This window comes from Falco punctatus, assembly GCF_963210335.1.
Source record: "Falco punctatus genome assembly, chromosome: 11".
Classification (NCBI taxonomy): Eukaryota; Metazoa; Chordata; class Aves; order Falconiformes; family Falconidae; genus Falco; species Falco punctatus.
In genome coordinates this window covers 15,874,709-15,897,388 of record NC_137591.1, presented here as the reverse complement: position 1 = coordinate 15,897,388, position 22,680 = coordinate 15,874,709, and the positions used below count along the sequence as shown (strand labels likewise).

Here is a 22,680-nt window from a genome sequence, read left to right as displayed (position 1 = left end):
TTTGGTCTTGTTTTCAGTTTTCCTCTCTTAACCAAACATGAGAGCATCTGACTGAAGAAGGATTTGTAACGCAGAAACAAGAGCAGTGGAGGTAAAGTTCATTTTAGGGAAGGGGTTTACTGAAAAGAGTGGAGAACATTGAATGTCCTGCTTCCATTCTGAATAGCACTCAAAATTTTGATACTTTATCAATTAGTATCAAGAATGGCTTTTTTATTATTATTTTTAAATCAAAGCATAGCCAATAGATCATAATAGAAGAATGCTAGTTATAATCCTTGGTGTAGAACACACCGGCTCAGTGTTTCATCAAATATCATGTCTATAAAAAATTTATAATGTAAATTTTAACTTTTAACCTCATGAACAACCTGAGTTTTGGTCTTCTATAATGTACCTCATGAAAGAAATTAAAGAGTCACACTGAATCATATACTGAAATATTTAATTCAGATATATTTACACTGTTCTTTATTTGATTCTGGTCTTCTGTGCTCTTCTGATGATAGCTGCTACAGTAGCAGACTGATTTATACCAGTGTTACTTGTAATTTGGACAAGAGGCAAAGACTCAGGAGTTCTGGTTTTATTTCTTGGCTCCAGCATAGACCTCCTTGATGCCTATAATATTTTTATGCATCCGTAAAATGAAGCTTCCCTACCTGTGTGTTATGAGGATAGATGTTTTACTCATGGAAAGTCACAAAAATTCTGTAAAAGTCATGATCATACTATCTAGATAGCCTTACTGATAGTATTCAATATGTTCTTTTTTGTAATATTTGTAAGTGCTGATCTTTTATATCGGCTGTAGCATATTGTACCTGAATAATATTTAGACTCCCTCATTCTCTGGCCGGGAAAATTACCTGGTTTAGAATTGATCATTGCTCTTGTCAATGGAATCTTTTTTCCTGGCTAACTTGATACTTTCAAGGTATAGTCCCAAATATAAAAATGCTTTTTAATGTCTAGTTTGTGCATTGTCAGCATTATTGCCATGCCCCGATGTTCTGAGCCTGCTGCAAAGAGCTTTATAATCTAGAAAAAAAATACATACAAGCTCAAGAGGAAATGAAAGAAAGTGATTCATGCTATTTAATATATTTATAGGACATTCCACAATTTTTTATGTTAAAAAAGCAAAATTATGGATGCTGTAAGAAAAGGCCTTTGAAAGATAAAATATGTAAGACAAGACAGGTGGAAGAGTAGTGTTAAGAAACTTGGAGAAAGGTAAGGAGAGTTTACAATGAAACAAGATGACTGACTAGAGGAGATTTCAGAAGTATGAGTGGGAAGGGTAGGGAAGGGGAATGACATCTACCAATGGTTTTGAACAGAAGTTGTGAACAGAATCTAGAGGTGTGGAAACTACTGATAAAAACTAAATTGAACTGTTACATAAACCATTAGATTCCACCATAATATGCTGCACAATATAAGTATGAGCAATACAAAGTGTAAACATACTGTTTGGAGTACATGATATGACAGTGCTACAATCTTTTGTAAGAAATTGCTGCATAGGTTATGTGTTAGCTTTAAAAGGACTATATATGTCTTCCACAAACATCATCTATTCAGACTTTTCTTCATGTATCACGTAGCATGTTTGGAGTTCTGAAACATAAAAATGATTAAGTTCTCATTTGTATCTGAATGGTCATTTAATCTCCCCGCTAGCTATTAACTTGGCCTCAGGTCTATTTTGGCCTTACAGATCAGAAACCTTTGCATTCCCTCTGCACTGTGGAAATGGGGTATCAAAAATATTTTTTTTCCTTTCACTCCAAGAAAACCTCAAAGAAAACCTGTATCATCACTTGCATATTTTCTCTGTACAGGTTACCAAGGGTGCCATTTCATTAGACATGGTGTTGTAAGCCTGTGCAGAAGCCCATTTAGTAGAAGCTGACTGTTGAGCAAATTAATTGGTGGAAGAGATTAATATTTATTCTGTTTTCCCAGCACAGCAAAAATGTTAAATATATTGTGTAAAATCCATTAAGTATCAACAAATACTTTAAGCTACAATAAACTTAACCATTTTTAATATTGTCTCATATATATTACCCCAAAAATCCTTTTTTCTGTGTGTATTAAAATATAATTTTTAATTCATCCTTAGAGGAAAAAGTCAAACATAATAGTGTGGAAATATTTCTTTCTATAGTCAAAAAAATGGGGTTTCCCAGTAAAAGTTTTTGGGGTTTTTTTGTTAATTTTACAAGATCTCTTTTGTTCTGTCACATAAAAACAGTGAAAAGGCAACTGCAAAGCCTTATGCTGTCATCTGAAATCTTTTGATAGTTCTTTGATGAAGATATTTGCTAAGGATTACAATGAACATTCTTCCTCTTCTGTTACATGATTCTATGGACTGAAGCCTTCTCAGAGCTGCATTTTGCTTTGACCAGAAAATATATCTTACATATGAATTTTTCAGTAGCTGAATTGGAAATAAGGTAAAAAAGCATCACAGATGGAATGTTAAGAGATAGGACTCATCAGCAGGATATATATTAATGGCTAGTGGATAATTAGCAACAACTTCATGTCTCAGTGTCACTTTTGCCATGGGATTGATGCAATGAGCCTGTTAATACATGTTCACAGTTGGATTTTAGTAGGTATTTTGCTACAGCTGCAGCTGCAACTGCTAGAGTGTGTGTGTGTGCAATACGGTATATGCACTGTTTGGATTTGGCTGCAGTGTTTTGGCTCTGCGTGAGTTTTATGTTTCTCTTATTGTGTGTTATTTGCCATCCTGGAGTTGGTTTATTTCCATCTTTCCTGCTCATTCTCAGACCTGCTTGGAACAGCCTTGGCTGCTGGTATGAGAATTTTCCAATTGTAGGGGAAAAGATCCCTTTTCCCTGTAAAGAAAGCAGTGATTGGGGTGTCAGTGAATATGAATAAGCCTATTGATTCTTTGCTACTATGTTCCTCTTTCTCCGGCATTTCTACTATTAGAAAAACAATCAGAAGATAAAGTGTGACTGATAAGAAAAAAAAAGAGGTTTTGATAAATATAAGGAAAATCTTTTGTAGATACACTAAAAATACTAAAGCATTGCAAGGGATAGGTGAACTACTTAAGCTATATGTAGTAATACATAAAATCTTCACACCATAAGGTGTGGATATTGCCTGCTCCATTTACAGGATGAAGCTGAACTTGGGTGCATTGAAGAAGCCTATACTTCATTTTTTTTAATGTAGCAGAATCTGAACAAGGCTATTTTGTTTTGCCATTCAGGCACACTCTCTGTTTTGAAAAGGAAGAATAGGTTAAAAAAAACCGCAACTAAAATACTGTTTTAGAGAAACTAAACTCTTCTTCCCAAAAATAAAACAGAAAGAAACAGCAAATGCCCATAAAATTGAAAAAAAGGAAAGAAAATAAAATCATGTCATATGATGTAATAGATGTCATATTTAGGATGCTTAGGAATGTTATTGCAATAGAAATTTCTCTGAGTGGGACTGTGAAGAGTACAGTTTTAGTCTGCAAGGTATCAAACATCTTCAATTTCTCCATGCTGAATTATTTTGGTAATTTTAAAGCCAATTATTATCAATAAATATTTTTATAATTTGTTTTAATTTTACATAAGCTAAAGAGGCAGACACTCACAGATTTCATTAAAAAGTGGGTAAAAAAGCAAGAAAGTGCATTATTCTAAATATCCACCAGGCTCACTGCTGACAGGAGCATCAGCTGCTTATGTTGAATGTTGGTTATCATCAATTAATCAGATTAGATCCAGCCTTTCTGTTCTTTAAAACTTCTGTTTTTTTAAATTCTACAAAAGGTTAGTAGAAATGAAGGACAATCATGTAGCAGGTTCCATTGTATAGTAGTATATAATGTTCCAGTGTCTACATGTAAACCCCTTCAACCCTTTTTCACAAGGATTTCTACCTAAAAAATAATCTTTTGGGATTACATTTTCAGGGAAGTCAAAATTCTAGATTCATTTGTCCCCTTTAATTCCAACCATTTAAAAAATACATTAAGCTATTCTTTAGAGATACCTGGAAGTTTTGTGAGAGTTGTTTTGGATTTCCTGCTTTTTCATACATTTATTGGATACCAGACTTCTTTTCTATAATTAAAATTTCCTAAATCAAGATGGACTGAGGGTGCATTTTAATATATTAATTATCTTTTTGAATGGTAAGGAAAAAACAATTCACATATGTAAGAACATCTTTATCCAAAATTTCATAAGGACTTCTAGTATGTAAAGTTATTGAGCATGCAAGGCTCTGTGGATAAAGAGCTCCCCAGGTATGCACTGATGGGGGGACTGGAGCTGTTTGTGTCAATGGTTTGCAAATAATGGGTCTCTGGGAGAATTTAAAATTGCAGTTTTCACTCCATACTGTGGTACTTATTAGGATGAGCTGAGCTGCTATGAGGCTTGGCACTCTTCAGTGCACCTTAGGCAGCAGTTCTTATACTTCCATTGAGATTGTAACAGCTGGCCATTACAATCAATCAAGTGACATTTCGGGAGTATTTTTTCTTTAATATTAAGGATTTTTTTTTTAAAAAGTAGAAATAAAAGATATTAAGTTGTAACTTGTCCCCAAAAGAGGAAAGAATTTATAGATTTACCTTCGACTATAAAGAGCAGGCACCTGCAAGTAAATCACAAACTGATCATGCATTTATTCTTATTTGGAACACTGTGGTATATTCTATTAATATATAAACACACTCAACATCTTTGTAGTATTAATTCTATGTATGTGTTGGTTATGTGTTGCACTAATCTTGTGCACATATGAATGCAGAGCGCTCAACTACAGGATGTGTGTAAATTTCTGGGGCTGATCAGAACTTCACTAGCCAAATCATTAGATATCATGTAGATTTTCCTTGCTTTAAAGCAAGCTGTCAAAGCAAAAATAGGGTATTGGAGAAGCTAGTGAAAAGACAAGGATTCTAAAGAGTAGATGGGACAGCCTTTGAAGGGGGTTGAAAAAGAGCCTTAGAAAAGGCTGGGACAGTAATACCATCTAAGGTAAAGTTTTTGAAGCTAGAGAGGTTCAGTTCACTCCCATGCATGATTCAACCAGCAACAGTTTGTGCATAAGTTGTTTCTGCTTCTCCCAGAGTAGAGTTTAATGAGTTAAATTATTATTTTTGCATACCATCTGTGTCTTAGTGCTTTAATGTTCTACATTGACTGGAGCAGCTAATCCTATGTGAACATAATCATATGTTCATTACATGAACATGTGATTATTCTATATGTATTTAAAATTATTATTGAAGTGTTCTTACTGGATATTGGCAATTTGCTCATCACCAACAAGGAGACAAAATCATGAGTGTAGAGGTTATAATCCAAGCGCTTTATGCAAAGCACATCCTTCCTGGGAACCACCTAGGTAACTATGTATTTAGCTATTTTGATACTTAATGTCTTCAGGGACATTTAACAATTAGAGCATCTGTGCCTAAAAAGATCAGGACAGGGAAAATTATAAAGAAGCTATAGTATGTTGCAACAACAGCAGTATACCAAATTTCTTCGCTCTGTTCCTGAAATAATGCAACTGACTATATAAGAGTTAAAGGAGCAGTGGGTTGAGAAAGTAATGCTAACCACTTAAACTTCCCACCATTAGCAACTGCCACTCTTCAAGGTCAATTCTCATTTCAGTGTACAAGCATGTTGTTTCTCCTATAAACATAAACTGAGTGCAGAGAAGAGTCTCCTCTTAGGTGAAAGATTAGTGAATATGATCAGTCAAGGCAGAGTTGATAAAAACACTTTAGGAGGGCTGCAGAGAAGGATCTTTTTCCTCCATCAAACAATTGTGGTTAGTGCTTTGGTAACACTGATATTTTTATTCCCCACTATTAATGAAATTAATTCTATTCATCCCTTCTTTATTCTCTTTAAAGGTCATCACAGTTGACCTCCAGGGTGAGCAATCTCATCAGAAATCAGGTGAGACTTTCTCATTGAAGGCAATGAGGAAAACATTTTTGACATTTTGTGACACATGACTGAAGCAAAGAAACATGGACAGAGGTCAGTTGTGTCCTGGGTGAAGTGAAATCTGGGAGTTAACTCTTTTTTAGAGTTTTAGAACTGAATGAAGCTGAGGAAGTTATCATCAGGTGTACTTTCAGTACCAGTTTTGTTACCTGTGAAGCTTCATGCAGAGCTTTCCATCTTTATTTTTCACAAGATATATCCTACCATAAGTGATTAAGAAGGTCTTACCAATAGTTCCAAATAAATCCCATCATCATAAATAATTAAGTAAAACATAAAGGTTGGTTGTTTTTTTTTACATATAGTAAATTGCAATACTTTTCCATGGCTTGAGAGTGACACTTTTTATAAACTTCATTATCTACCAGTCTGTCTAGTAAATGCATGCGTGTCATATATGGGCAGCTTCTATTTTTACACCTTATTGTAATAATTAACACATATAGTTGCAGACTCATGGACATACTTTGCATAGCATCATCTTTTGATCCCCTGATTTTAGGAAAACTAAGCAATGGGGAAAGCCAGAAAAACATATTCTCCATCTTCTGCTTTAACACAAGTATAAGTGTACCAGCCATCTCTTTAGGTAATATATATATTTAAATTATTCACTGAAAAAGCACAGTATTCTTGTGTACAAACTCTGTTTCCACTACCGTCTCCAAACTATTGAGTTTTGGATCTAAACAAAGATGTCACCTCTTGACTTTTTCTATTTTTTCATAATAAAGTATTTGTTTGTGATTCCCATCATCTCTGAATTAATGGAATTGGCTGATCCAGCTGGACATGACTAAACCAGGATGCTTTTTCAGACATTTCTCCCCTGCTTGAGGCCTTCCTTTTTGTTTCCATTTTCTGCCACCTTGCCTTTCATGGAGGCCCAGATTCATCATGATCACCTCAGACCACTTCCTAGCTATGTTTCATCTTCTTCATGTAGTTCTTTTTCCAGTAACATCTCTCAGATAACTGTTTGGATTAATAGGAAAACACTTACAACTCCTCTCCAAGCTGTCAACTTCTTATATCTCAATTGCCATAATAGCGTTTTTTTTTCTGGCCTTGACAAGTTCATCATGTCCAAGTGAATGCAGTGACAAAGCCTGTATCTCTATAGTATCATATACAAATACATTATAGTCTGCCTTCCCCTTCTCTTGAGATGTCAGGTCCTGCCTTCCATTATAGTCTTGTTGCCCACTTGTTAGATTTTCAAACAAGCACACTTGTGCTTTCTTCTGCATTGACCTTGTACTTGAAACTTGCCATAAACATTTAAAAGACGACCTCATTAAATGCAAGTCCTTAAAACTCTCCCTCGTTATACTGTCTATGAAAGAAATGAGAAGAAATGTCATGCTGGGGAGATTCTGTGGATGCTGTATTTCTTTCTTTCCTGGTTCCTTGTGCGCCTGTCTGCTTACATCTCTACATCCTCTCCAGCCTCATGTTTTGTTTTGCAGTCCCTGGGAAGGGACTGGTTTTGTCCTCTTGCTACCAAGCACAGCAAAGTCCCACTCTGTGATCTAGGGTCTGATGATGTCATTAAATAAAGCACTATTTTAAGAAGTAATACAGTTAGAAACTAAGTTATGAATATTCAGCTAGATTTTTAGATGGTTAAGCTTAGAAGTCTTGCACAAAATTGGCATATGTGGTGGCATTTGACTGTTTGAACCAAACTTCATTATCTTTTTAAGTTGTTCTGCTTGTATTGGACATGCAGAGTTAGGCTTAAGAGGTCAGAAACAGGAAGAGCTTAAGTTATGAAATTCACCTGTGTCCTGGTTTAACCCCAGCTGCCAACCAAGCATCACGCAGCTGCTCACTCACTCCCCCCACCCAGAGGGATGGAAAGGAGAATCAGAAAGGAATGTAAAGCTTGAGGGTTGAGATAAAAAAAAGTTGAATAGGTAAAGCAAAAGCTGTGCATGCAAGCAAAGCAAAACAAGGAATTCATTCGCTACTTCCCGTGGGCAGGCAGGTGTTTGGCCATTGCCAGGACAGCAGGGCTCCATCACGTGTAACAGTTACTTGGGAAGACAAACGCCATAATGCCAGATGTCCGCCCTACCTTCTTCTTCCCCCACTTTATATACTCAGCATGATGTCATATGGTGTGGAATACCTCCTTGGCTAGTTTGAGTCAGCTGTCCTGGCTGTGTCCCTTTCCCAGTTTCCTGTGCCCCTCCAGCCCTCTCGCTGGCAGGGCCCAAGAAACTGAAAAGTCCTTGACTGAATATAAACATCACCCAGCAATGACTGAAAACATCAGTGATCGATCAGCATTGTTCTCACATCACAGCCAAAACACAGCACTGCACCAGCTACTAAGAAGAAAACTAACTCTATCCCAGCTGAAACCAGGAAAACTTGGCATAAAGATACCTAATTTGTGAGGCCTCATCTGAGGCATATAACAGATGTTAGCTGAAGTGAGCACCTATACTTTTGCCTCTGAAACCTGCCTTTCTTTGCCTGGATGTGAAGTTTTGAAGGTGGTCACTTTAGCTCTCTTCTGTATCAGCTGATGTGGAACCCCCTCTGAGGTGCCTCACTGCCATTGTACCTTCAAGCGTGGATTCTGCCCTGCGAACCAGGCATATAAAGGGTGAGTACTGTAACTGTCTTATACTGCTGCAAAGGCTAGATTCTACATTTAGCCCTGAAATCCCTATACTTCTCTTCCAGTTTGTTTTCCAGGAGTTGCCTACTGGTTTGATTTGGTTTTTATTTTTTGTTTTCCCTGATCTGGAGAAAACTATCTTCAAGATCATAAAGGCTCCCTGATAGCTGGCAATACAGTTGCCATTATACAACATGCAGCAGAGTTTTAAGCAGAAATTCACGCTATTCCTGCATATTTTCTATGCTGGAATATTTGGTTTTTTTCAGTAGTATGAAGACTGGGGAGTGGGGTGAAACCTAGTAAAGATAAGGGATGAGTTGAATAGGGTCTGCCAAACCTATGGATGTCTAATGCACGTACATCCCGGAAGTTTTTGTTAGCAAAAATTGTATTGCACTTAAGTATTAAGTGTTTGTCTCTCCAGCCTGATCTGCTGATTAGTAGCCTTTTCATTTTGTCACTAATATGCAAGCTTTCTGTTAACTCTGCTGTAATTTGCAAGGACAGAAAGCATGCTTGAAATTACTTACCTGACTGCACTTTGTGTGAAGAACTCCATCCTCTCAGCTGTTTTAGATTAACAGTGAATTACAGTTCACTTCAATGCAATTAGACCTAATGAGGTGCACATGGAGACTATTGGGCCACCGTGTAACCACATTGTATGGACTTGCTCGTTACCATTTTAATCAATTGGTTTGACCTTTGAATGCCAACTACCACAAAGCACAAAGAGCTTCATGGCCCAGGTACCTGAATGCAGAGACAGATGATAAAAATTAGCCTCTGATCAGGACTGTTTCTCTGGGGAAACTTTAGAAAGGAAATCCTATTTGCCAAAGGATGGTTAAAATGATTGGTCATATCATAAGTACAGTTAAAATATTACCATAAATATTTTACTTTCTCTTCTGAAATGACTTGATTTGAAATTTAAATCTTGCATCATTGGCTATGTAGGAACCAATGGTTACATTTCATAAGAAAAAAGTATCAGATTACATTTTGGTAACAAAAATCAAGCACAGCCTTATGTAACCTTGTTGAAAGGCAGACTTTCTACAAGACAGTTAATTCTGTTTAACTGTATTCAATAACTTTTTGTTGTGTGTGGGAGGGAATATTTTTACTTAGTCTGGGATACACTCTTCAAGTCCTTAACAAGTGAAACTGCCTTTAATGGCAAATAAAATATACCAGACTGTAATTTAAAAAACTGAACTTTCATTATGAAGTGGCTGTTCATAGGGGGAGTTAAACATGGGGTTAAAAATATGAGGGATGGGTGTTCTGTTTCGCAGAGAAACCTTCCAAGCATAGCAAAATGAAAAGTAGTAAGACTATTTCTATATTTTTTATACAGATAAAGATTTCTTGCTACCTACATAATCATTGCTCTTTCCTTAGTTTGTTCCCTGTTTTGCTTCTTGTGATAGCCTCCTCCCGAACAAGTATTCACTTAAAATAGAAGGAAAGAGAAAGCAAGATTTTCAGAGGACTATAAAGAGTAGCTAGAAAGTGTAATTCAGATTTTTTTCATGGATAAAACACCCATCCAAGGGTTTACCCTGCCTCAAGCTGCTCTCCCTTTTGTATTGCTGTCAGACTTTCTTCCTTCCTATGTCTTTGCTGTGTCTGTGTGCTAGAAGGCTATATGCTCTTTAGGGCAGAGAGTATCTTTTTCATTTCTAGGAGCACAGTAAAAACCTGATTGTTGTGTAGGACTTCAAGCCCATTTCTCATTTTGAGTTCAATGAGAAACGGTTTTATGTTAGACAGGTAGTCCATGAGGCCAAAATAACCTGATTTACCTGCTTACTTGAAACAAGTGACAATGAATGAGGTGTGGAAAAGGGAAGAAGGGGTTCCCAAGCATGGATTTGACTGAAAAGCCAGGACACTGTTCTTGCACAAGGGCACATACATATACAGTCAAGAAAGCATGAGAAGGTAGAGGCAGTCTTCAGGAGATGGGAAAGAGACATGCCTGTGAAGCTGGCACTCTCATATGTCAAAAGTATTCACAGGCAGGCTGTAAAGGGAGAGTCTCTCTAGTTCCCTTTATGCATGAATTAGGTTTCTGTTCTACTTTCCAGAATAAATTCTGTGTTTGTCTTAATGAAGACTATTAAAAAGAAAGAGGTAAAGAAAAAAAAAAAAGTGTGATTTTAGAAATTCAACATGATTATTAAGTGACTTAAGATATATTAAATATATGTATACATATAGGTTACAGTGGTGGCTTATCTTTTCTTTATGCTACATAATATGGATCGGCCCAAAACGTTTGGGAAGTGTACTTACCCAGTATTTCTATTGTTAAAACCTTGATAATTATGGCCTTCTGCCTTGTAAATAGTTGCAAGTAACGGCTGAAATAGTTCTTATTAGTCATTTCCAGGAGACTGAAATGGCTCATTTTTATAAGTCTCCTTGGTATATTTGAAAATAATTGTCTTATAACTTTCAGAATAGCTTCTGCACCACACCTTGTGAGAGGACATGAGTCAGATGTGCAACCTAACAGGAATCTAGATGTGAATTCCTGGTTATGAGTCACCCTAAGGAACAATGTCTTGATCCTTGCTTGAAATTGCAAGCAAGTAAACTTCCTTCTTCCTATTGTGGTTAGCTTCCAATGAGAAAGGTCCTTCATTTAAAAGAAACAGCATAAAAAAATCATGCGTTATTCTAACTGCATGTAACTTGACAAGAAAAGATAAGTTTTATGGTAATTAAAAGAAATAACAAGCATTTTATAGAAGGTGCCAAATGAAACAAAAGTGTCTTTATCTCCATATATACGTATAAACTTGTTAAACTCTGTTTCTGTTACTAATACTCCTTTAAATGCATTCAAACCCATCTTGTATTTCAAATACATGTTAGTGATTTTGCATTCTCAAAAAAAACCAAAAACAAAGCCTGGATACATGGAAAACATGGAAATCCTGTCAGTTGATAACAGAGGTAATTATCAATGGACTGCATAATGCACTGATAATTGATTAATGCATGAAGCATGTTGGCTTGCTTGTAGACCTTTTATACTGATATCTTCATGTCATACAATCTGCCCACTACTGTATATGGTTACTATAATATGAACAAATGTTGCAGTTTAAACATTTTTCTGTACCTAATGAAGTCTGTCTGATGTTAAAATGGAAACGAGAGCATCCCGAATTATATTAACTGGGTCATAAACACTGGTAGACTATGGAATAAGCAACTTCGCAGTCTATGATAGCCACTACACAATGAGTGGAAATGCTGTTCCTATAAGATATAACCTGGATTACGAACGTTTTCAATTACCTGTTCCATGGATTCTTTAACTGTACTGTGAAGTAACTGGTATGGATGACTGCACCAAAATTGGTCTCCTCTAGTACAGCCTTTTCTATAGAGTTGAAGTACATTACTGTTTTCTGTTTTGGTATAACTGGTACTTGACCTTCTTCCAGTATTTTCCTATTGAGGATTAAAATGCAAGTGAATACAGTGTAGGTATTCCTTCTGTCTGGACTGGGTTGAGCTGTAAGATTGCAAAGGATTTACGTGTAAACAGACAACCTGAAATGCACATTGACTTGACTTATATTTGAACTCCCTTCCTTTTTCTTTCCAAAGGTTGGTTGATGTCAAAGGCCATCTGTTTCCTGTAGTGCAGAAACATGTAGACATTGAGAGAACAGAATTTTAATCTGTTCAGTAAACTATAATCTAAGTGTTTGTTTCAAGAATTTGAATAGTTTCAACATTGGAATTTTGAGTGCAGTGATTTTCTGCTTGTTTGTATATTTAAGGTCTGATGTATCTCAAAGTAATGAAGTATGGCATAGTCTCATGTGCCTGTACTGGCACAATTTCAGACTGGCTGAGGATACCTAAATCTCAGATACCATTTGAGTGAAAGAGCTGGATCTGGTGTGAAACATATTTCATTCAGTAAGAGGACCTTCTCAGTAGAAGGCATGGAGTGTTCAACTGGAGCGCGTCATAACATTTGTTTCACAGGTGTCATCGCTAACTGTCTTAGTCTAGTTTAGCTGGACCACCATGAGAATCCAGGTTGTTAACTCTCAATTTCTCACATCAGCTGAGATGTCCTTCAGTCTGAAAGGAGCTGTTCCTGTATTTAAATATGCTTTGTTAAATTTTGAACTCTCAAGAAACAAACTCTGGAGGAAATATTTGATACCATATTAAGCACCAACTACAGCTATGAATACAATGTTAAACTGGATTAGTTTACTCTTGCTTAATTTAGCTGTGTAGAGTGGACTGGGGCACTAGAAAATCAGAATAGGTTGATTTGAAACTATATCAGTGGAGAGTAAATTTAATGATGGGAGTGGATCCATCTATTTACACTGGTTATATTGAAACAAAGCTAAGGGTCAGATCTAGTATATGAAAACCCAAAACTGGGACACTGCTTATTAAGATATACAAGAACAGCACCTCCTTTTTTTTTTATCTCCAGAAAACCTACTGAGCTATTAAGTATATCTAATGTGTGCATCATTCTGACAAGCCATTACTTTAGTAACTTTTACTACACAGATGACCAAGAACACTTTTTAAGTATTGATAGCGTTATTTTAAAAGATGGAAGATTGTTGTAGCTTTGTTTGGTGTTTATTTGTGTTTGGTTTAGTTTGGGGAAGTTGCCGTTACCCACCTGAGTTTAATTTACATATATAGAGGTATCTAGAGTATATGATAAATGGTGAACAGACATAATTTTTTAAGGGAAAAGTTTTAACAAAGTTATAAATTAATACAAAGGAATTGCTGTGTCATCTTTCTGTCTCAAAAGATCAAATCTCAAAGATGAAAGTTTCTATTATTACAAAAATCTGTTACACGATACTTTTATTACTCATACTGTGGTTCTATTTAGAATATACAGCAGCCTTATACTCTGTTATGGCAAATAATCTAACCCTGAATTAATAACTCTACATGTATATTTGAATCAAATATACATTTAGGTGCCATACAGAGGAAGAAATTAATTCAGCTGTCGTCTGTATTGAAGAAGATTTAAATGTCCACAAAGGAAGTATCATTTCTCAAGAAATTCCTATGATTAAAGAAACAGTGCATTTAGGCTTCTCATATCTTGTCTTCTTTCACTGTTTTGATTAGCATTAAATAAGAGTATTTTAGTATTGCTGAAATGCAACGTAGCGGTACAAATTTGCTGATGATTATATATCCTTTATTGGCAGATATGATTTACTTTTTCATATTCCTTATCTAATTCTTGAGGCTAAGCTAAAATTTTTGAAATAAAATATTGTCATCTTAGACACTCAGTTAAAGTAATTTTGCTTCATTTGTATAAAATGTAACCTGTCACTATGCTTCACCATAAATATTAAAACTTCTTACTCATACGCAACATAAAACTGTATAATTAAATAATATGGATAATGGATGGAAAATTTGCCAGAATTGCTATTGTTCTGGTGCTATTATTTGTTATGCTGTTTGTTTGTTTGGTTTTCTATGTGGAAATAATAACAACAGAATAATACTTCAGGAGCATTTGCAAAATAACAGCATTTTGGCGTCAAACCCAATTAGAACAAAAAGCACAATAACACATTACAATATAAATCTGACATGTTGTTTTCCTTCAGGAGATATTCAGTTTTTAGTTTTAAACAAGTCCCTTAGAAGCTTTAGGGTTCTTAGGATGCCTAGAGTCAATTTTGAACAATTTTGCAACTTACTACAGGGAATCTTAATTCAAATTCAACAAAACACTGAAAGAGGTAGTGCTTTGGGGTACTTAACTCCCTCAAAGGACCATCAGTGTGAAACCTCAGATGGGGAGAAGCAACATGTAAATAAAATATGTCAACCTAAACCTAAGAACACAGTAAAAAGCAAGAATAGCTCTCTCTTCTTAGGGAAGAAAAATTGTATTTCACATTATCAGGACATAGAGCTCTTCACTGTGATAGAAAGCAAAATTACTAAAATGCTAAAATGCATTGTTTCACTGTTAGAGAGTGGGATAAAATTCTTCTGTATTAAAGAGGTTAAATTTTTAGTTGCAAATTTAGAATCTAATGCCCTGGTTCTTATTTGAGAGAGATTCTGCTAAACATGGCCTTCAAATCTTCATTCCCCAAGAAAGTACTTCCTTTAGTACTTCCAAAGCCAACATTTAATATGGGTGAACAATTTCCATTTTGTGACATTTTAGCATTGGATGTTAATGATGACACGTGACTCAATGCTTAAGTTACATTTTGGTGACAAACTGTATGACAGCTTTTAAGTAAGAAAACACAAATGATATATGGAGTGGTCTCATGATTAATTTAGGCAGAAAAAGCCCAAAATTAAAAATAAATTCCTGTCACTTGCAGAGTCTGTTGGTAGTATTGAGTGTTTGGTTGTATGGTCATGATTAACAAATTATTTCACACTGAAATTAACAGTAGAACCACCTCAGTACATTCATCAAGAAAACTGATCACCATATTTTTATTAATATTCAATAGTCCTCCTCTTCTGTGAATGCTGCTCTTTCAATATCATTCTCCAAAAGATATGTAAATATCACAAACTCGTCTTCCTCCATTAAAAGTTTCTGAATTTATCACATTAATTGTAGTGATCTTGTTACATAATAGCTTAACATTTGATATAGGAAGAGTTTTGAAAAGAACATATTTCATCAGGAGGTACAAGAAAACAGCCATTCTGTCCTGAAATTCCTAAAATACTTTTTTTTTTTTTAACTCTTTTCTATGCCATGTTAGAATTGTGACACTAAGAGACTTATGTCATATATACATGTAAATGTTTACAATTGCTTAGTGTTATTAACTGTGTACTCCAATTACTATTATGCATATTATAATATCTTTTTATATTAATCCTACTTAAAAAGCTTTTAGACACTAAGATTCTTAAATTCCTTTTTTTTTTTTTAATTGTTGACTGTATTGATATGCCTAGACATTAACAAAGGCATTACAATATAAACTAAAAATGTGATTTTAGTTCTGTTCAGAATATTTTCACTGCAAAAGTCTGAAGGAGCTTGTAGTCTCATACCTTCTGGGTTTAATTCATGCTTTAAAGACCTAATATAACTTTTATTTCTCATTTATTTAGTTTGATGAACTGGAAATTGCAATGAAGATAGATATGATAGATGTATGATAGGTAGATTATAGGTAGATATCATAGATATATGATAGGTAGATTTAGACGAGATATAAGGAAGAAATTTTTTACATTGAAGGTGGTAAGTCATTGGAACAAGTCACCCAGACTGGTGGTAGATGCCCCAACCCTGGAAACATTTAAGGCCAGGTTGGATGGGGCTCTGAGCAACCTGATCTAGTTGAAGATGTCCCTGCTCACTGCAGGGGACGCTGAACTAGATGATCTTTAAAGGTCCCTTCCAACCCAAACTATTCTATGATCCTGTATGCTGGAGTTTTACTTCCTCTGTTCTGGAAGAATGGGAATAAAAATGGTCTTTTGAGGGGTGGGGAAGGGAGGTGAAAGAAGCCTCTGCATTACTCACATACACTATTTCACTAAAATTATATTTCAGTGTACAGCAGGCCTGTATCATTACTAACAATACAACAACAAGGAGAATTATTTAAAAAATACGAACCTTCTATCTGACCCTTGAAGACATGCACTATCAGATAGATTTGTGTTGCATGTTGTAAGGAAAGCGTGTTGTGATTTTCAGTTGCAAACAATGTACTGGAGTTATCTTTTCCTTGGCAATTATTATATCTCAAGGTCCTTTCTAAATGATTTTTGACTGTATCAAAAAAAAAATAATTCTTTAAGTTTGTATATCCTTTATCTGATCTGAGGAAGTTATTTCTATTGATTAAACAATTTGTACTGTTAATATTGAAGACTTTCTCTGCCAATTTATAACAGAACCTGTACATAAACAAGACCAGTCATAAGTACAGAAGAAGGTGTTGCTCCCAGCAAGTGTTAGCAGGAGAATGATATAACACTTGTAGTATCTCATCACCACAGCACAGCACTGTAAGGTCAAAACATTTGTCCCATGTTGCTTTCCCTGTTTTCTTCAGTTTGACATGCTGCACTAAAAAGACACAGACCTGCTGTCACAACCCCAGTAGATCAAGTTGTTGATGTCAAATATTTTCAGCCCCTTCAGGGCAAAAGCACTATGCTGGCAGCCTCACCAGTGAGCCAGATGAGCCCTCAGTACATCGTATAGTCACTTTATTACCTCTGTCTAGTGCTGACTGAATAACGTCAAGAGTAGAAAAGATGGTTGTGCATAGTCCCTTCACTTTTTTTTCCTTCCCTAAGGCGGCATGGCACAGTGGATAGGGTTGTGTACTGAGAGTATTCACAGTGCTGGTTTGCCAGTTGTTTTCCATATTGCTTTTTATCCTTTGCCTTCACAGATCTTTCTGTAAACACCTAGAAAAATGATAATACCCTCACCATTTTGAGGAGGATTCATTGATAAATGGTACCACATACTAAAACATATGAATGAAAAGAAGTTTGAGTATTTTGTCACAGCTGCGATTTAATGCTAGCATTTCTTACAGTGGTTATTGTTGCCAGGTAGTCTGAACACTCTTATCTTCAGCTCTTGCCTACTTTCTTGGGAATGATCTTGGGTCTTTCTTTCTATGCAAGGGGCTGGTAAGGATTTCTCTGTCAGTGTCCTTCTAGCAGGCTGGAGGTCTCCATTTGGGAGGTTTTTCTACCTCTCTGTCCTTTGATATTGTACAGTCTCAGAGACAGTTGTACAAGTTAGCTGGAATAAAAATGCTTTTAATATAATAATCTCATTTTTGTTGGAAGTGGCCACAGAAGTTTCTTAATGTACCCTGTAAGGATGTTTCTATCTCAGGTACAGTATGTATCCTGCTGGAGTTGTTAAAATAAGTCTCCGTAGCTTAGTCAGATACAGAAGTGGATAAGAAAGCAATGAAAGTTACAATGTTGAATTCATACATACATATAAACATACATATATATATATATATACACACACACATACACACACATATATATATATAAAAATCTTTGAGGGACCAGCCTGTATGGAATAAGTGTGTCCAGCTTGAAGTTACAGAAGGTAGTGTAGAAAAATTAATATATTTCCTTCTGTGAAAAGGAACTGCTCTGTACAGACAAATGATATACCTTAAAAGAAAAATAACAACATTACCTCTGCAGTTTCATTTGGTCTGAAAGCAACGTAGTATGTGGAACACTTAAACACTTAATTTGTCAAGACATTCTGGCAGCTCTCATCAAAAGTCCAGTATAAGCTTTACTAGTTTGGCTCATTAAACTGAAAATGGGTTTGGAAAAGGTCATGGGGAATTAGAGGTTACAGAACAAATAATCAAAGCAATTAGCTATAAGTTGAGTCTTCTGAGCTGCCTAAAAGAGAAAGCAGACCTGACCCTGTCAAAGAGAGAAGGATATTAAAATTGCATACCAAGAAGTAATCCAGAAGGGTTATTGCAACTATGTAAAGCATTGCAGAAGTTTGGGGGTTTTCATTTTTGTTTTCTTTTTAAAAAGAGAAAAAAAAAAAGAAAAAAAGAAAAGGGAAAAAAAAAAAAGGACAAAACCAATAAACCCTCCCAAATCCAAAGACTTAACATTAACATAAAAAAATGCTGTTCTTGTTTTAAGCTCCCTATCTGTTTTAAATGTTTCTTTTCTGATTCACAGTGAGGATTCATATACTTACTTATATCGTGATGGTAGATACATGAAAGTCTCAGGGTCTGATCCTTCTCAGATACTATATTGTAAATCAGAAGTATCTCCACTGAACTTAATTGAGTTATGTCAGTGTAAAAGTGATGCGAGAGGAGAAACAGGGCATTAATGTCCAGATGAATTTTGATTAAAATAATCCATTCTGAAACCTGAAAATGTATATCAAGTTGTTAAATGCTTTTTCTCTTAATGTATGTTCACGTAAAATTCTTCTATGTTCTTGTAGCAGTTAGCTGTTTCTCTGGATTTTATAACATGTTATATGGCAATACAAAATTGTCTTGAAGAAACTTGCAAGCTGTAATTAGGAGTTTGGAAGCTATTCGTGTTGCATCATTTTATTTTATTTTATTTTATTGTCCAGAGGAAAAAGGATCTTTATTAAGATTTTCCTAAAAGAATCTGGATTTATTCATTTATTTTAAGTTGCAGGCACATATCAGATAAAAGTCTGGTCAAGATCTGAATTGGAATCAGGCTAATAAAGTAACTATAGGTTGTATTTCTTTTTTAATTCATTAAAGGATTGTCAGAGGAACATTTGGTTCACATAAGCACCCTGAAGATTACTTTAGTCTGAGCAGGATGGATACCAAAACTTTAAACTACTCTCTCAGCTGAGATTATTAGCATCCATTGGCCTCAGAAGGAGGCTATGTAATTTATACCAGCTCAGGGTTTGGCCCCGTTGCCTTAAAGTTGTTGGGAAACTATGGTGTAGTGTATGAAAGTGTTCACTGCTGAGAAAGGGATTCTGCTAGGCTAGAACAAAGAAGGCTCAAGTTTGGAAGCTTTCCTAAAGATCCAAGAAATAGTATGTTTCACTTAAAAGAAAATGACAGAGAAACTATTTAAGAAATGTAATACCTTTATCAGCAAAAAAGTGGAGAAATAGCAGAAACTAGCAACTGAAAGACTGTAAAGCTTTATAAATTAAATGCATGGCAGAAGTCACAGATGGAAACTTTAGTTTGAAAATGACCGTCACGTTTTGAGCTGATGAACTAAGCAGGGAAATGGAAGGCAGGTGCTGTACTGCATGTGTACAGGACATGTTTAGAATTAGACTCTACTGAACAGAGCTGCTCAGAAAGCTAGAACTAAAACTGAGTAACAGCATGCAAAGACAAGACGTTTACCATAAGGCAACATTTGTGATAAGTGCTTTCAAAGTGCTAAACTATCTTTTTGGATGTCATAGGAGAGAGGAGTTGATGAGTTGAAGGTGACAAGGGGTCACTTCTGCAGGGCCAGGAATTACTTGAAAAGCACAGACTTTTCAGAATCAGCAGTCTACCAAAGTTGTAACACAACATCGTGGTATGTTGAGCAGCCTTGAAAAAACATGAACTTACAAACTTCCTATGGCCTACTAAAATATTTCAGGATCTATTCAGCATGTAATCTGATTATGTTACTCAGAGATAAAAGAAGATTTTACATAGCTGAGTTTCTCTTACAGTCTAAATACATTATATGTTTGGGGTTTTTTTTTGAATATGAATGGAATGACTGAATGATATTAAGCAGGAAATTTTAGTATCACAGTGAAAACTATGATTTCATCACAATGAGTATTGTAGCTGGACCTGTGGGAAGATCCTTTGTTGAACTTTTTCCTTCAGTTTTAAAATGAAGGTAAAGAGAAGGTTTAAAACACTTTTATTGTGGTCTACACTTTTTTCCTAAAATAAACCATCTGTATAATTATTTTTTCATTACACTTTCTTCCAGATTATCATAGAATCATAGAACGGTTTGGGTTGGAAGGAACCTTAAAGATCTTCTAGTTCCAACCCCCCTGCCATGGGCAGGGACACCTTCCACCAGACCAGGCTGCTCCAAGCCCCATCCAGCCTGGCCTTGAGCACTGCCAGGGATGGGGCATCACAGCTTCTCCGGGAAACCTGTGCCAGGGTCTCACTGCCCTCACAGGAAAGACTTTCTTCCCTATACCTAACCTAAACCTACCCTCTTGCAGTTTAAAGCCATTTCCCCTTGTCCTATCACTACCTGCCCTTGCAAAAAGTCCCTCTCCAGCTTTCCTGCAGGCCCCCGTTAGGCACTGAGGGGCTGCTGTAAGGTCTCCTCAGCCTTCTCTTCTCCAGGCTGAACAATCCCAACTCTCTCAGCCTGTTTTCATATGAGAGGTGCTTCGGCCCTCTGATCACCTTCATAGTCCTCCTCTGGACTCACTCTAACAGGTCCGTGTCTTTCATATGTTGGGGACCCCAGAGCTGAGTGCAGTACTCCAGGTGGGGTCTCACATGAGTGGTGTAGAGGGGGAGAATCACATCCTTCAACCTGCTGGCCACGTGTCTTTTGTTGCAGCCCAGGATATGGTTGGCTTTTTGGGCTGCAAGTGTACATTGATGTATCATGTTAAGCTTCTTGTTGGATTCTAGTCATTCATTCAGCAATTTATTTTTGAGTTTTCTTCTCTTTTGATAAGTGTGAAAGAAAAGATGTGGTAAAGTGCTAATTTTACGTTGGATATTAAGGACTCCTATTTATTTGAGGTTAGTTTGTTTTCGTAAAGCATGTGGATTGTCTAATTGTGATTATTTGACTGTTATTCAATGCTTTCTTAATAAGAGATTTGCACTTGGTTTGACATATTACAATAATACCTTTCTCTGGAAGTTAGATGTTCTTTATTTCTAGAGTCCTTTTTTTTTAAAAAAAAATTATTTTGTATTTCTAGTAAATATTGACAAGTAGAATATTTCCCATGATTAACTAACTAGTAATGCATATAAACTTAGAAAATAGGAACAAATTACTTTAGGCCACTGTAGCTGACCTACAGACAAAATTTCTTTTGTATACCTTTCATATACTGTCAGAATATCTGAAAAATGTAGTCATATTTGTGCCCTTACACCAACTTTTCCCTGTGGACTATATGAACTATATGACCTCATTATTAAAGGTTTTCCTGCTCTCTAAAAGCTACACCAAAGCCTTAATCTTTGTCCTCTGAGTTTTTTTGGATACAGGATTTAGAAATTATCTTAATCTTTAGTCCTTTTTTTCATCAAAGCTCTGAGCTTACACCATATGTCTGAATGCACTGCTCTGAATTGTAGGCAAAACTTGTGTCAAATATGACCATCACTGAATCTACAATCAAAGCCAAATAATGCACAAAATATTATCAAAAGTTTAATCTGGAAACGTAGCAAAGAGAAGGTTCAGCTACATATCTACAAAGGGCTAGAGACAAGACCAGGCTAAATGTCTTGCCTCAGGTCAAATACAGTTCGTTAACAGAATCTCAGCAGAACCCAAATACTTGACTTGCAGTACCTTTTCTGAATGCAGCGCCTTATTTTTTAACAAGAAATAATATAGTTTATCTATTAAAAAAACAAACAAACAAACAACCAAAAACCACAACAAACCAAACCCGCAGATAAAACAACTCATGAAATATTTCTCCCGAACCAGCTGCTCATGTGATGCTTCAGGTGGAGCACAAGCTAGTTTTGCTCTATTTGCTGAAAGCCCCACTGATAGGATTAAAGGAAATGGCAGAATCTCACAAAGTTATATAGGAAGCGTTGGCTTCCTCTTACAGGTTCTGCAAATGTCCTTTGTTATTAGCTGTGCAGAAAATGAGGCTTCTGGATTTTTCCCAGGTTTTAACATATCTGGGGGAGTCATATTGCCTATTTACTGATATCGGTCTAAAGATGCATTCACATCCAAGAAGATGTAATAGATCATAAAGTTTTATTTAGAAAATGCACTCACATCCAAGATGATGTAATAGATCATAAAGTTTTATTTAGAAATCTGGCAAAACAAAATTCAAAGATGAAGAGATTTTTCTATGGTGTTGTCTGCTTCTTCTCACCCCCCCCCCCAAAAAAAAAAAAAAACCCAACACCAAAAAAACCAAGCAAAGAAGAATCCTTTGCTCTGTATAAAATGTATAAAATATTGGTGTTTCAGTGTCATTGTGAAGCGCCTGGCACCACTGATTACTGTAATATTAGAAAATTAAACTTCCATGTGAAAGACACCTAGCAGTTCTGAGAAGACCAAACTGTATTACATTGAAGTAAAAAGGAGAGTAGTGAAACTTCAAGTTTTAAAATAGTATATATGAATCTTTTCTTTTTCAGGAACTGAGTTACATCCAGTACAGTGAAATTCTCAAAACTAAGAGGAGGAATTATCAGGGAGTCTTGTCCATTTCTGTATTCACGGATTGCATGAAAATAT

The 22,680-nt window shown here is 35.8% G+C and overlaps 1 long non-coding RNA gene across 3 annotated transcripts in view; it reads left to right on the top strand.

Annotated features, from left to right (window-relative positions):
• LOC308071369 overlaps window positions 1-22,680 on the top strand; it is a 300,702-nt gene that overhangs the window by 92,710 nt on the left and 185,312 nt on the right. For all 3 annotated transcript variants that reach the window (XR_013931118.1, XR_013931119.1, XR_013931120.1), the window contains exon 1: window positions 1-22,680. This exon is cut by the window's left edge and continues 92,710 nt beyond it. This is a non-coding gene — a long non-coding RNA (uncharacterized lncRNA).